Genomic DNA, 14,878 nt, shown 5'->3' with positions numbered 1-14,878 from the left:
TAACAGGAGTTTGTTTTGTGTATAGCTACTAAAGTCAGTTTACTTGAAAATGCAGATATTAGCTCTGAGTTTACAATTTTAGGATGCATTCTTTGAAGCATTTGACAGCACTTCTCAAATTCATGACAGAAATCATCAACTGAAACATAAACACTGTAGTGACGCTCATAAGAATTTAAATTTGTCGAGTAAATTTAAATAAATTCTTACGTTTATTGTGACATTACTAAAATTCTTTGCGTTAAATTACTCAGTTTTTCAAGTTGATTAGTTTTGGCAATTTCAAAGAAACCGAAGATTTATTTACTAATCATCATTTCAATTAAAACTTTTAGGTAATCATATTAATGCATCAATAGACAATGTAAGTCATTAAAAAATAGTTCACAACAAAAAAGTTTGACAGCAAATATTAGTTGAAAAATGCATAAATTGTTTAAAGAGCAACGTGTTTTTTAAAATGAATTTTGGTAAATCATTTAAGTAGAAACGTTCGTAGAAATATTAAGGGACACGCCTATGCCCCTCTATTTTTTACATATTTCGATAGTCCATACCTTTGAAAATACTATAATAAAATTTTTAATGAAAATTTCAAATACTTTTTGAGTTAAAGGCTTCTAAAGTGTAGCCGCATAGTTCAATTAGCTCTAACAGTATATCTTTATATGTGTTTTTTTTACTACAGAACTCGGAGACAAATTAACCGATCCCAATACATTTTCAGCTTGTTCTGTGTACAGTTCTTCATATAATGATCTACAAGTCGTAGTAAAATTCAACTTTCTTTCAAATGCTGCCATCAGTGTATTGATATCTTTAAAAAATAATTCTTTTTTTTTAGGTTTCCTCCACGGGGAACGCCGGAATCACTGCAACAGTTGAGGATCGCGTGTAAGTCGAAAAATATTTAATTTTTTTTCTTCAATGCTTTTACTATGTATTCTTAAATATGTAAAAGTATAATCTTAAATAAATTGATATGTAGTATTTATTTAAATACCTAAAAATCGGCTTGTTTTGGCTTAAGACACAAGTAAACTATAAATTTTTTCTACAAAGAAATTCAATGTAGTCAAATTGCAAAATTTGGTAAATAATGTAAATAACTGCTTAATGTTATTTTCCTGATTTGAACAGTTTTTCATATTATAACAATCGATAATATACACAAAATGGTGACAACTGGCTTATATGCCTGCAATATGTAGCCGATATCCACTCGTAATGTGTACGAGTATACCATATGCTTGCCGAACGGCAACTATACTCGCGCTGTTATAGATACGCAATATGGCTATTAGTTATAACTTATCTTCTTTTCTTATCTTTCATTTCCGATGAGTTTCAAACTGCTTTGAATTTCTTTCTATTTTTTTTATTATATTATTTTCAAAGGCTGCACTAGTCTATAAACATAAATTTCTCCAAATTATCTGGGGTAAAGCAATTATTTTTCTTCAGGAACAAAACCGTATACATTTAAAAAGTTAGCAACTTAAATGACATACCTATACATGCAACTTTTGGCATACTGGAACAGTTTAATGCCAATGCATTGTGAGTGCGGTTTCATCACGTCAAATTCACTGACAGTGAAAAAGGTAACGTTTCCTAGCATATTCTGACTTTTCAAGTTATTGAGACAACAAGTCAAATGCATTCTTGTAAATCATCTTCCCGGCATCTTATTGGGTAAATAACAGAATCAGTTTTTTAGTGAGGTTACGGTATATGTTTTTGTTTCAAATATGAACTAGGTATTTGGCAAATTTTTTTAATTATTTCCAGTACCAGTTTAACTGTATACATATATAAATGATCCGCGTGACGAACTGAGTCTATTCAGCCAAGTCCCTCTGTCTTTTTGTCGGTATATACGCAAACTATTTCCTCTGGTTTTGCACGTGTCCTTTCATCTCTAAGGTGCTGTTCAGATGTTGGAACGGCCGATTTCAGATCACTATAGAATATAGCGGCCATACAAACTGAACAAGCAAGTCTTTGTATGGAAAACAATTTTATTTGTGAAGGGTATTATAGTTTTCTCGCGGCGTTCACTATCATATTGTAACACCCACTGTGAATTTATTATTTTAACATTTTTATATCTCATGAAAATTGATATCAAACTTGGAATATACTAGGACCACTAAACAATAATATGTGCATGAAAAAATATTGACACATCAGAGTTTCTTTTGACATTAAAACATATGCATTGTGGCCAGAAAGTTTCCCCAAAGCTTTTTATGACATTATAAGTTCATTTAATAAGTCTTAGTAATTTTCCGATATTTTGTTTCCAAGAAAATTTTGGATATCGTTCACAAAACATATATATTATATATATTTATATGATCATCAATTGTTTCTGCAAAGCTCATATGCTTTATCAGTTGCAGTATTTATGGACCTACAAATTTTCTCACTTTTATTTTTTCCTCGCTGAGTTTGGAGAATTTCTCTTTCATATATACAAATTCATTGCATTTAACATAGCTTTGCAAAACTATGTAGACACTATGTCGAAAGGGTCTGTTGATCGTCGGTTGGATTTATCTTGATCCCTCACAGTAAATCCAAAATAGTCTAAATAGCACTGTTCAATTAATGACGTGAAATTCGACGCTGAGATTTAAAAGTAAACTCTCCTTATACATAACAAGACCTTGCGGGTTTAAAACACTTTTGTGACATATTAAGGATGTAACAAACGCATACTTGTATTACATACCATAAATGATGTAAGCCAAATGAAATAGTTATACAGTCGTATACAAAGTTCTTCCGAGAAAAACAGTGTTTACCAGTAATATGAATACAGTTTAATATTAGACTTTTCGTTTGCTTTTTAGTGTATTATTCAGTTATTATACCCTTCCGCTCAAAGCTCTACAATCAAAAACGTCTGAAAAGTCTGATATAGAGTAACAGTCTAATAGAAGATTTATAGGTTTTCGAGATCGTTGAAAATTGGTCTAGTGCAAGTCGAATATTTTCCTCTGTAAACAACACTGACATCGCAAGGATGAGAAAAGTTATTCGAGAAAAATGTCATATTATTATAGTATTAGTTATTAACAGAACTTAATTTGACGTATACATTTTTATTTTTACAGACAGAATGACTTATAGTCATTGTAAGTTTATACTAATTAATAACTGTTTCGTGTGCTTAAAAAAGTTTTAATTTTAAGTCTTGTTTTGCTTTCTTATTTCTTTGTTAATTAAGTGTGAAAAATTTAACATGAAAACAATTCATATTAGTAAAAGGAACGAGTAAGGAAGGGCTAAGTTGGGGCGTAACCAAACATTTTTCACTCTTGCAACTTGAAATGATCAAAGCCGGCTAAATATCTTCAGGCGTTGCGAAAACTTTATATTAAATGTTGTGAAAGAATTCAAAATTCATTTATTCGACGAAATCGTGAATGGATTACAATCAAATTAGTATCTTATTAACTTAACTTCATTAAGGTACCTCACATACCATCATCAATATAGAAGCATTAAAGTCAGCCGGATGTTTGAAAAGTGCAAGTTTTCACCCAATTTTACCCATTTAAAGCAGAAAGATACATTATTATTAGAGAAACACGCTTTTTAAATTTCAATAAGTTAACTTACATAATGCCCGATATATGCGGTATGAAGTCAGCCGGAAACTCGAAAATTTGTCTATTTGGTATATGGCGACTAAGAGAATTATCGATGTTATTGTCACTATTATCAGGAAAGAATTCTCTCCGAATTTATGTAATATATCTCAAAGATTGACTGATTTTTTCGATAAAAAGTTCGCAATAGGAACTGGGGTCCATATATTCAGTACCTAGGGGTTTGAAGAGTTTCGGTTCCATTTAAACAAATTTTAGTCATAAGAAGGCTCACTTCACAGGCACTGTTAGTGCAAAGTCTTATCCCGCTTTATTAATTAGTGATTTATTTGTATACTGGAATGTGAAATAATCAGATGGAATTTAAAAACGTGTTATATGGGAAGTAGGCATGGTTGTTGTCCGATTTCGCTCTGAAGTATAGGAATATCAGAAGAATGTTATATACCGAATTTGGTTGAACGATCTCGTCCTTATCTTAATTTTAACGCAAGTTACAGCTTGCATGGACGAACGGTCGGACAGATGGACGGACAGACAGTCACTCGTAATTCTCATTATTATGATCATTTGTATATCTAACTCGATTAGGTTTGGGTGATACAAACAACCGTTAGGTGAACAAACGTATTATACTCTGTAGCAACATGTTGCAAGAGTATAAAAATATTAGTAACGAAGGAGTAAAATTCATTCCACTGATTTTACTGCCCACCAATAAACCGTGTCTCTGAATTATGCATTGCAAGAAAACAATAGAAAGGTGTTAATTGTTTTTCTCAGACAATTAGCCAGCATTACAGCTAGGGCCGTACACCTTTAATTAACATAGAAGAGTTTATTGCGGTAATTAGTGTGTTTTCATGCATTCAGTTCAAGTACAGTTCAGACATGCACACACAACTAATCGAATGCAATACTTTTTTTTTTACAGTAATAGTTGTAAATGTGCAAGTGGTGAGGGTGATTAGTTGATTTTGTATAAGTTTAAAGAAATTTAAATTGATTTGAATGCAAAGATCTTAAGTTTTTGTTGAATATGAAGGCAATATACTTTGCTGGTAAAAATAGTATTGTCTTAATGCCGTTATGGAAACTGGATAGTTATTAACTATTTCTGGGCATGCAGAGAAGCTGAAGGGAATACATTTATTGAATGGATCTTTGTATATTTTCACTTAAGGTCTAAGCTGAATGGGTCTGCTGGACAGCATTAATTACCATATTTCAATTTTAAACCAACCTGTATTGTATTTATTATTATTTTATTTTTACCGTTATCTGTAGCATGTTAAAAAGGCAAGATAACAATTTTTAAGAAATTAATTAAACTTCAGATCTGAATACTTAATAGTATAACGAGTATCAATGATATTGGAATTGGATTTCTAGGGGCCGTTAAACCAACTGAGCAATATTAGACTGCTTTCCGGAAATTGAACAACCAAATAAGATGACCATAACTTCTTTAATTACTGCTTTAATAAAACCTAGCTATGGGAATTATTTTATATCAGAGATTATTAAAAGCTTTACCAGCAAATCATGAAACAAATATCTGATAGTCTTCAACAGAAAGTCTTCACTTTAAATTGCCTAGGTTTAGGGTTCCTTATGCTTTTGTAAGAAATTTTCTTTCATGGGATCAGCACAGATGCTACCCAGTTACTCGGATTCAACTTTCGAACTATCTAGCTTAAGCAATGCATGTAAAATATAAATTTATCTGATAGCTGACCAATTAGCTTAATATCGAAATAATACTAACACCTGGAATAAAGTAAAAATATTTTTATTTCTAAATAAATTAAAACCGAGGTGTTTACCTACAACGTATCAAAACATGAGAAAAAATCCCCTTCTCTGATACCACGATATCACGCTAAAACCTTAAGTTTTCAGACCCGGGCCGCATGTTTCATAAGTTTACATAATGACGCAAGGCATTTGCTTACTTCGCTTAATTTTTTTCTATATAGCAATTAAAAACATATACAGTTTAAGTACACATAAGTTGATTCCATGAGGCGTTCAAGCACGAGAGCTAAAAACAAGGGTGTTAAGGTGTACTCCTTATTGATATTCTTAAGACTAACATGTTACATAGATCTTACTGCTATTTATGCTAACTATAGCATTTCATCTTTGCTGGCATCATGCGACCAAATCATAATAACGCAGCCTGCCATACAAACTTACATATTGGATATATATACATATATGTTTGATAAATGGTTACGGTACAAACTTTTAGTCAGCAAAATCTTGAGTTTGAGGAAGGTAGCTTTTATTGTAGTTGTTATTTTTCCAAGCCTGTTTGTCTGTAGCATCTTTAATTTCTCACTTTTGGTTGCAGAGCTCGTGCTTCATAGTTCAATAACCCGGCGGGTTCATGACCCCGTTATATAAGCGTGTCAGGTCTAGGCTAGGCTAAAGTCCAAGAAAACTCTTAAAATTAGTTTCTATGTATCGACAAAGATCGATCTCGTCATAAACTTGTCGAGAGGATTTCATTTTCTACGCTTGGATGGACAGAGGTGGAAAACATAAGGTTCAGTGTTGAGTTGATTCTAACTGCTCTTTTCCCAAATAACTTTGAACACTGGTATATGGAAAGACTTTTAACTTCACCGCATGGACGCCATTTGGATATTGGCAGGTTATTTAGTTGTTCTGCATGCTAGTTAGTTTGCTTCATATCTGTTTTCAGCATGTGAGTCTTGCAGGGATGTCGCAACAAAATTTTTTTTAGGGCAGCAAATGCCAATATCGAAAAAGTATACATATATACATATGTTGCCTCTTCTAAATATGTATGGAAATAAAAAGAGCTCTGTCAAACTACCAAAATGCAATGTAGACATGATATGTATTTGGACATCAATTGCTAAACATTATCTATGTGCAGCCTCCACTGGCAATATTGCTAGAAATTCAGATTTTTTTTGAATCTTTAATTGCACGTAGACATGCTCCTTTAACTCGCGCAAATCGAATCAAAAAATTTGTTTTCCCTTGATTGACAATTCTTTTATTTGCTTGGTGTAAAGTTTGATCTCCATTATCAATTAACATAGTACGTGTTTGGCAGCTGTTTGTTTTACGACTCGAACACTTTGGCTGGAAATTTTTACCATGAAAAAAACTTTGAATAACGAGTTTGCTTGAAATTTTGTATTTCGAATGGAATCACGGCTACGAAGTTCTTGGAAATATTGCAGAAGCGTTTTTGGTAGTCCACTTTATTACAAACAAAGGTATTTAAGCGGCACAAAGCATACAGAGAAAGTCATGAAGCCATTGAAAACTTGTTTCATGCGAGTCATCCATTATAAACGATAAGATCGAAAAAGTTAAAAATGCGAGTACTGTGCTTGAAAATCGTCATGTTGGTATCAAAGTGATGGTAGACGATCTCAATATCTTTTATAGATCGACTCAACATATTATGGTTAATGGTTTGGGTATATTTTGAGTCAATGGTAGGCTCTAATCAAAAAACTTGAAATATTGTTTTTTAATTATTTCTTATGGCCTATATATACTTAGGTCCGGTAATATCAGACAGAAAATTAGATTGAAGTTACATAAATATAAAATGTTTAAAATACAATATAATGAAATATAATTATTATTCGTTATATCTCAGGAACTCTTAGGAAAAAAGTATTTAGTGGACGTAGGACCGCCCTCTAATAGGGTTAATGTGCATATCTCTTAAACCGCTTAATCTATAATAACCAAATTACTAAGTTCAATTCTTTTTAGCACCCCTACCGATAGTGTGATAACCCCGACCACTCCCCATATAACGGTTTTGTTAAAAAATACTAAAAATGCGATAAATGTATAAATAAATGCGTTATAGACATACAATTTTACAGATGATAGGAGAAGACTTTATAGGCGCCGCTGTCAAATTTGGATGATGGGGACCGCCCATATTTCGGTGAAAAACCATATCTCGTGACCTTGTCGACCGATTTCAACCAAATAACCAGGTAAGATATACTGACATTTCTATGTTACAGTATGAAAATGGGTAAAATTGAACTACAACCACGTACACTACTTTCCATATACTACAATTTTAAATTTCATATAATTCTGTCACTTTCCAATATACAAATCAAGAAGCAAAAAATACAACGAGATAAAACTTTGCAAGAAATCTTGTGACCACGATTTCGTCGAATAATGAATGTTGAATTCTTTCACAACATTTAGTATAAAGTTTTTACAACACCTGAAGATATTTAGCCGGATTTGGTGCTTGCAAGTTGCAGGAGTATAAAATGTTCCGTTACGCCCGTACAGCCTTCCTAACTGGTTATAGACATTTTTATGATATATAATATATTGTAATATTAATAATTTAAATTTTTTGATTCAGTTTACCGTTTCGTTGAAAATCGCGGAAAAAAATTTCTCGCATATTTTTTTACTTATATCGAAACCTTGAGGACTTTTAGTATTTAATTTTTAATTATGTTTTGAATATATTCACGAACTTTCATCTTCTCGTAAATTTGTGGAACCTTGTATAACTATTTTCAACGGACTACTTATAGATCCATACATATGTAGAGTTATAACTTAGCAACTGTGACTTTAAGCGTATTTTCCAATGCTTTTCACCTGTTATAACAAAAAAAAAAAAATTACCTCGCTTTATTCATAACTTCCTTTAAAGCTCTCTTAATAATGAAGTGAACTTCATTAAGTTGTCAAGTAGCGCTGCGACACAATAGCCACAAAAAGCTGCGTTGTGTGAACGCATTTATGCGGATTTTCCACATCAATGCTGTTAAAATTATTGAAAATATTTTTCATTAATTTCGCTTAAAATGTCGAATATTAACTTGGAGTGCGTCCATGGTATTACATACTTACACATGTGTATTTATGTACTTGAAGGCGGATTGCGTCAGCATTACAAAAGGATTTTTGAATGAACGAGTGTATACGTAAAGATTAACATCAGAAAAGCAGGGTTGCCGCCGGAATAAGAGGTGTATACATACGTGCATGTGGTTGTATATAGACACGCATTGTGCTTTCATCATTTCCAGATGGGATTTTTTAGCGAATATCGTAGCCAGTACTGTTGACTTGTTCACGTGTGCCACCAATGAGACTTACATACTTATAAGCACAGAAATATAATATTAGCACATAAGTATAAATTCATATAACTGTTATTTTTCCTAACATTTTTTTTTTTTTAAATGCCGTTAATTCTTAATTTCTTGAAGTTGCTGTATTTGAAACATTGTCACGCCTTACGGATAAAAATTGAACCAAAGCATATACCTGAGGAACAAGGCAGTTTGTACAATTCTAGGCTTGCTCTCTAAGTTGCTAAAAGCTTTCTTCAAGCTTTCACGCTGGTTGGTAGTGAGGCTTTTTTCGGATTGCAAGCCAGAAAGAAAGTTGGTAATAAGAAAAAATCTATAAAGTATTAATTCGTCTGATTCACGAAGTCTGTAATTGATATTGTCTGCACACTTTATACCAGCACTTGTTTTTGAACAATTTTCCTCGTTTTTCGACTAAAGAGACAGTCCTGGCTCGTGTCTCGGAAATTGTAGTCTCTCGTCAATAATGTAAGAGTTCTTTCAAAAACACAATAAATATGATACGGAAAGAATTTCCTACTTAATGATTTTAAAATACATATTTGACCAGTATTCGTAGGGGTTTCGAAGTATATACTATATAAAGGATCAGCGTGACGACCTGAGTCAATTTAGCCATATCTTTACGGAATTAGGGTTGTATTTATAACCTGTTCAGATAGAACCTCTATAGCATATAGCTGCCATGTAAACTGACCGATCAAAACCAAGCTTCTGAATGGAATTTTTTGTATTTGTGAAAGGTACTATCGGTGCAACCGAAGTTAACGTTTTCTTTTGTTTCTATATAGAAATTGTGATCTCGAGTCTGATCAAAAAGAGTACATGCTACACTGATTTCTTGGACCGAAGTATGCAATTCGAAGTGGCTACTTAACATTTTTGGAACTTTTATGCTTTTGTATGTGGAAGAATCAAGAAATCGGAAGCTGTGATTATAAAAAAAATGTAGTAAAGGGTTGCATGAGCGAAAGCTATTCCACCGCGATATCGTCGATAAAAATAATGAAAGCTTAGGTCGTGTGGATGCCATTTAAAAAGCTCATTCCTTCAAAGCTCTGGTCCAGATGCGACCACCTTCTCCCTCCCTTCAGTCCTTAAGGCCAGCAACTTGTGTGCCATTGAAATCAGTCGGAGTACTTTCAGTGACTTTAACACTTTCGATGTATTGCAACATCAGCGGTTTTTTTGTTGTATGTAAGTGCTCTTGTGCTTTTCGTTGCTGGCCACATGCTGTTGTCGCCATTTTCATGCTTCATGCGTTTGTAGCCAATTTTTGTTGCCTCTTTCACAGTCTCTTACTTATCGCATGTTGCCATCACTCATTCACTCACTCACTTGTCCAACGATTTATTCATTCATTCATTCATTCAGATTCACTTATTCTCTTATTCGTGCTTATTAGGGCTCGTTGTTGTGGTCACTCGTGGTTGCTATTGCCGCTTCTGTTGCTTGTCAGAGTACTCGTCGTTGCTGCTGCAAGCTCGCGGAGAGTTCGCAATTGTTGCCGGATGCTGCTCCGATAGTCTTTCACGTGCTGTTAGTGCCATCGACATGACGTGCTTTTTGTTTTTATTGTATATTGTCCTTTTATATTCACTTTTGTTATTGTTGTTGTACAGTGTTACTCGCTGAAATGGTTTTGCTGTCATTGTTTCAACTTATGCGAGGTTTAATGCATGTTGCAGCGCTTACATGTTTCTATGTAGACACCGATTATTGTATATATATTTACACGTATCGACGACACTTACTCCTTTAACCATTACTCACTGTATCCGGCGGTTGTCCTATGATTTTTCTTCAACGTAATTCAGTCCCGGGTATTAACAAAAAGAGTTGTTAAAACATACATAGATTACATATTTAGAAAAGACGACCCGCTGGGTCTTGTGACAAAAAAATATCTTCAGCAAAAAAAATGTATTTTATTTATATAGATTTAGCTAAACTTACCATTACTTCGAAGAATTTTAAAAAATGCTGCCGAATTGGCAGTTCTTCATCTGATAGAAATCTGGGTCCGTTCCGATTACCCGACTGACGAGGTAATGGCACATGAAAGCCCCGCGCTCTTCATTTAATAGATTTAGTAGAGGGTAAAGAAAAGAAGGTGAGTAAATGAGTGCAAATAATCTTCCATATCGCTGTTCTCTTTAAAGTGATTTTTCATAAAAAAAATTATAAATTAATTGCAAATCACTTGACCGGTGTTGACTTCTTAAGGCACGTTAGTTAATAGCACTCCATCATAGGGAGGGTTGAATATGCTTTTTGGCTTATACAAAATAATATAGGATATATAGACAATACTAATTGAAGGGGTTTAAGGAAGCATATAGTTGAAAGTATTTTTAAAGAAAAATGTGTTTTAATAAAATTAATGGGATAAACGAAACACTATATTATCGGTTTTAAGTTGGAAGACTTTATGAATAGTTAGTTAATAACAATTATTACCGTCAATTTAAATTGACGACAACAAAACGTTGCTTTTGGTTGCACCGAAGCTATAATACCGTAGGTGAATTTCGTATAGCAACTATATGTATATATATATATATTCATATAACTAATAATGGCAACCGGCTTGGATCCAACGGAACGCGTTCTGCTAAATCTTTCTAGCCAGTTGTTTGTTATAAACATCATTCCAATCGAATTAAGGTTATTTAATAAATATCCTTGGCAAGAAAAATACGTGTACATAATTTCAGATTGATATCTCAAAAACTGAAGGATTAGTTGGCGTATATATGGACAGACAGACATCGCTAAGTCAACTCTAGATCGTCTCGCTGATCGTTTATACAATATATCCGAGTTTCCTTTTGGTAATTACGTCCTAAAAATGTATGTGAAGGGTTGCCACCTACCTGAAACTTTTTGTTTAATAAACTAAGAACTTAAATTGAGTATTATAATTGGTACTAGATTAATGTTATTTCAGAAATATTTAATGTAGTGTATTTATACTTATACACGAGGATATAGAGGAATTTAGTTAACACAAATAATAAATATATATTTTTGCAGTCACTGTGGAGTTCCTCAGTTTGAAAGATTTTACTCCAATTTCGACACTTTTTCTTTATACACAAAAAGCTCTCCTATTTAAAGTATTTTTAAGCAAAAAACTTACTTTTTGGCTGTTCTAAAGTGGTACAACCTTCTAATACTTACCCGGCGGTTAATGAAACTCATTCTTTATGACTCACCTAGGAAGTTTCTGTTTCACTTTTAGAGTAAACAAGCAATTTTTATCAACACCCAAAAATAAAAATAAAAACCTAAGAGAAATTATATTTAACATCAACCTAAAGAGTATTATCACTAGAGCAAGCTTTCACTCGAATAAGTGCCAAGCATTTATTTTTTAACTCTGAAATTAGGCAAACGTGCTTAAAATAAAACTCTCAAATATATACTATATATATAGTCTATATTTCATAACGACATAAAAACATATGTACATATGTATCTATATTCAATATTATAAAAGCTAACTTCGCTGACGAAGGCAAATAATAGAATTAAACGCAACAGTCGCCTCAAACAAAAAATCAACTTATTTGCACAACTGCTAACCAGCGTTGCCACATTTATTAAATTTCCTTTTAGTTTTATTTTTTCTAAACAACCGACTAGCAGCTGCAATTGTGTGCACACAGTCTAATGCGCCTTTGTCGTGCGCCACTTAAAATTTCCCACTCGTTTAGTGTCACTTCACATGGAAGAGCACAACAATTGCAATGTCCTCTTGTTTCTGCTGCAACGTTTGTGTTTTGCGCTTTTATTTGTTAGCATATATTTCTCGTGAGGCGAGCCGCAATTCCTTCCACTTATCTGCGCACGCTTTTTTAATGTTCTTTATGTTCTTGCGGTTTTTATACGATAAGTCGCAAGAGTTTTTGTGTTATAGGTACAAAACGCTTTTTGTGATAGTGGATACGATTTTAGACGAAAAATGCAATTTTATCATATCATATTGTGTCTCAACTCTCAAGTTCATAGAATGGCAATTCATCACTTCTCTTCTTTCTGAATCCCCAACGTTAACTTCTAAGCCCAGTTGCAGTTGTTCTCTGATCAGATCATATATTCGGATTTTGATATCAACTATATTTTCCAGAACACTCTATAAAAAGAAGACTAAGATAATGAACGTAGAGATCTTAGTTAAATAATAGACTGTTCTCTTCACTTTAGTTATGAAGATTACTCGAGCAATACTCCACATATACATATGTATACGAGAACACCAGCGCTAGACTGTCCGTCATAAGGCTTACTATGCGTGACAGGATATATCCTTCAACATGCTGGTGTAGTATACCAAGTCTGGTCCGTGGAGTTGTATATTATTCAAAAGCTCTCGGCGGCTATCGAAGCAGTAAATGCGTCTACCCAACTACTAGTATATTGGACCTGGTCTTTATGGTGCGATTTGGAGCATATGATTGCCAAGACTGCATCAGGAAAATATGTACCTTTTTGAGTACAAGCTCCGCATCTTTGTGCGGTTTGGCCACCTTTAGAAGTGATGAAATTGTCTCACTGCCTCGCATCTTAAAGTTCTCTACTTTAGCATTGCGAATCTCTTTGATGTATTCTGTTAAAGCCGTTCTCAATTCCTGCCAGTTACATTCAGTTTCTCTCAGTGCTAAGCGTTTATTTGGCCACTAAGAATTCGTAGACTAGTTTGGGCAGCAGTTCTCGAAGAATACCCATGTTAGGGTGTCGTCCTTTTTGAGCACCCGTAATATGCTCTATATTTCGTGACAGTCAAGCCGTCTTCGAAATATGTTTAATTGGCTACGAAAGTTTATGCGGATACCTGAACAATTTGGTAAAGCTGTTTTCTTCAATTCTTGCGCCTAACATTTTTTCCTCGTCAACTTTATATTTAATTTGATATTGTTTTAATACAAGTATACTCTTTTAGAATTGAAATTAGTTCATAGTTTATATTAAAATGTTTCCATTGTCAAGCCTTTTCATGAATTTTTAGTATTTGGCTTCATTTTCTAATGTGCTTTGCCTGACTGATTCTACGACCGAATTCTGTCTGCTTCAGGCGATGATATTTTAACTAATCTTCGCAAATGTGTGTACTTATGACATACCGTATATATTTATATGTAATATTTGTAGGTACATGAATTTGGTGTTGTCATGTGTATCAATGTGTTAGTGCACTCACAAAACGTTATACAATATTCCAAACGAGAAATTTGAGTGCAAAATCTATGCTTAACACACTTCGCCCGCAGTCAAAACAGCAGCTGTCAGTGTTGCATTAAAAACAATAATAACAAAAACAATAACAACGATGGCTGGCAGCAACACAACCATACAAAACGATATCAACACTAAACAGTTTCAGCAGCAATTACAATAACAAAAACGTAAATATTTTGCAAAATTACACAAAGCGGCAGCCAGTAGCAACGACAGTAGCCGAAAATGCAGCAGAAGCAGAAGCAGAAACTGTAGCTGCAAACAATTTAAGCCGCACAAATTAAAAGCATACGCTCTCTACACCCACATAAAAAACATATATGTTATGCAGGGTTACTCCGCCTGGTAAGGCCTCCACGCACTTGCTGCAGATCAACCGCTTCCAGTGCACTCTTGACTAATGCACAAAAGCAGCCACACTAACCCTATAGCGGAAGGGGCAGCGGTGCAAACCGAGCTATGGTGGCTGCGTTCACAGGCTGCTGGTGTTGAGCTCAAAATTATAAGCAAAATTTAATTGCTTTTGACAAATTTTGACAAAACTCGCATATCTTTGGTAGAAACATTGCAACAAGCCTACACATTTGCATAGCCACCTCCTGAAAGTATACCAGGATGTAGGTGAACCGCGCTTATAAGCGATGCACAATAATGCAGGCTGCCATACAAATTTACATATTGTATATATGGTACATATATATATGGTATATATTTGATAAATGGTTAAGGTACCTACTTTTAGCCACCAAAATCATGCATTTGAAGAAGGTGGCTTTTATCGTAGTTGACCTTTTGCTAAGCCTGTTTGTCTGTAGAACGTTTAATTTCTTAATTTTGGTTGCAGAGCTCGTGCTTCATAGTTCAATACCAGCTTGGGTT

This window comes from Bactrocera oleae, chromosome 3 (genome assembly GCF_042242935.1).
Source record: "Bactrocera oleae isolate idBacOlea1 chromosome 3, idBacOlea1, whole genome shotgun sequence".
In the NCBI taxonomy this organism is placed as follows: Eukaryota; Metazoa; Arthropoda; class Insecta; order Diptera; family Tephritidae; genus Bactrocera; species Bactrocera oleae.
Note: the sequence above shows the minus strand (reverse complement) of the source record.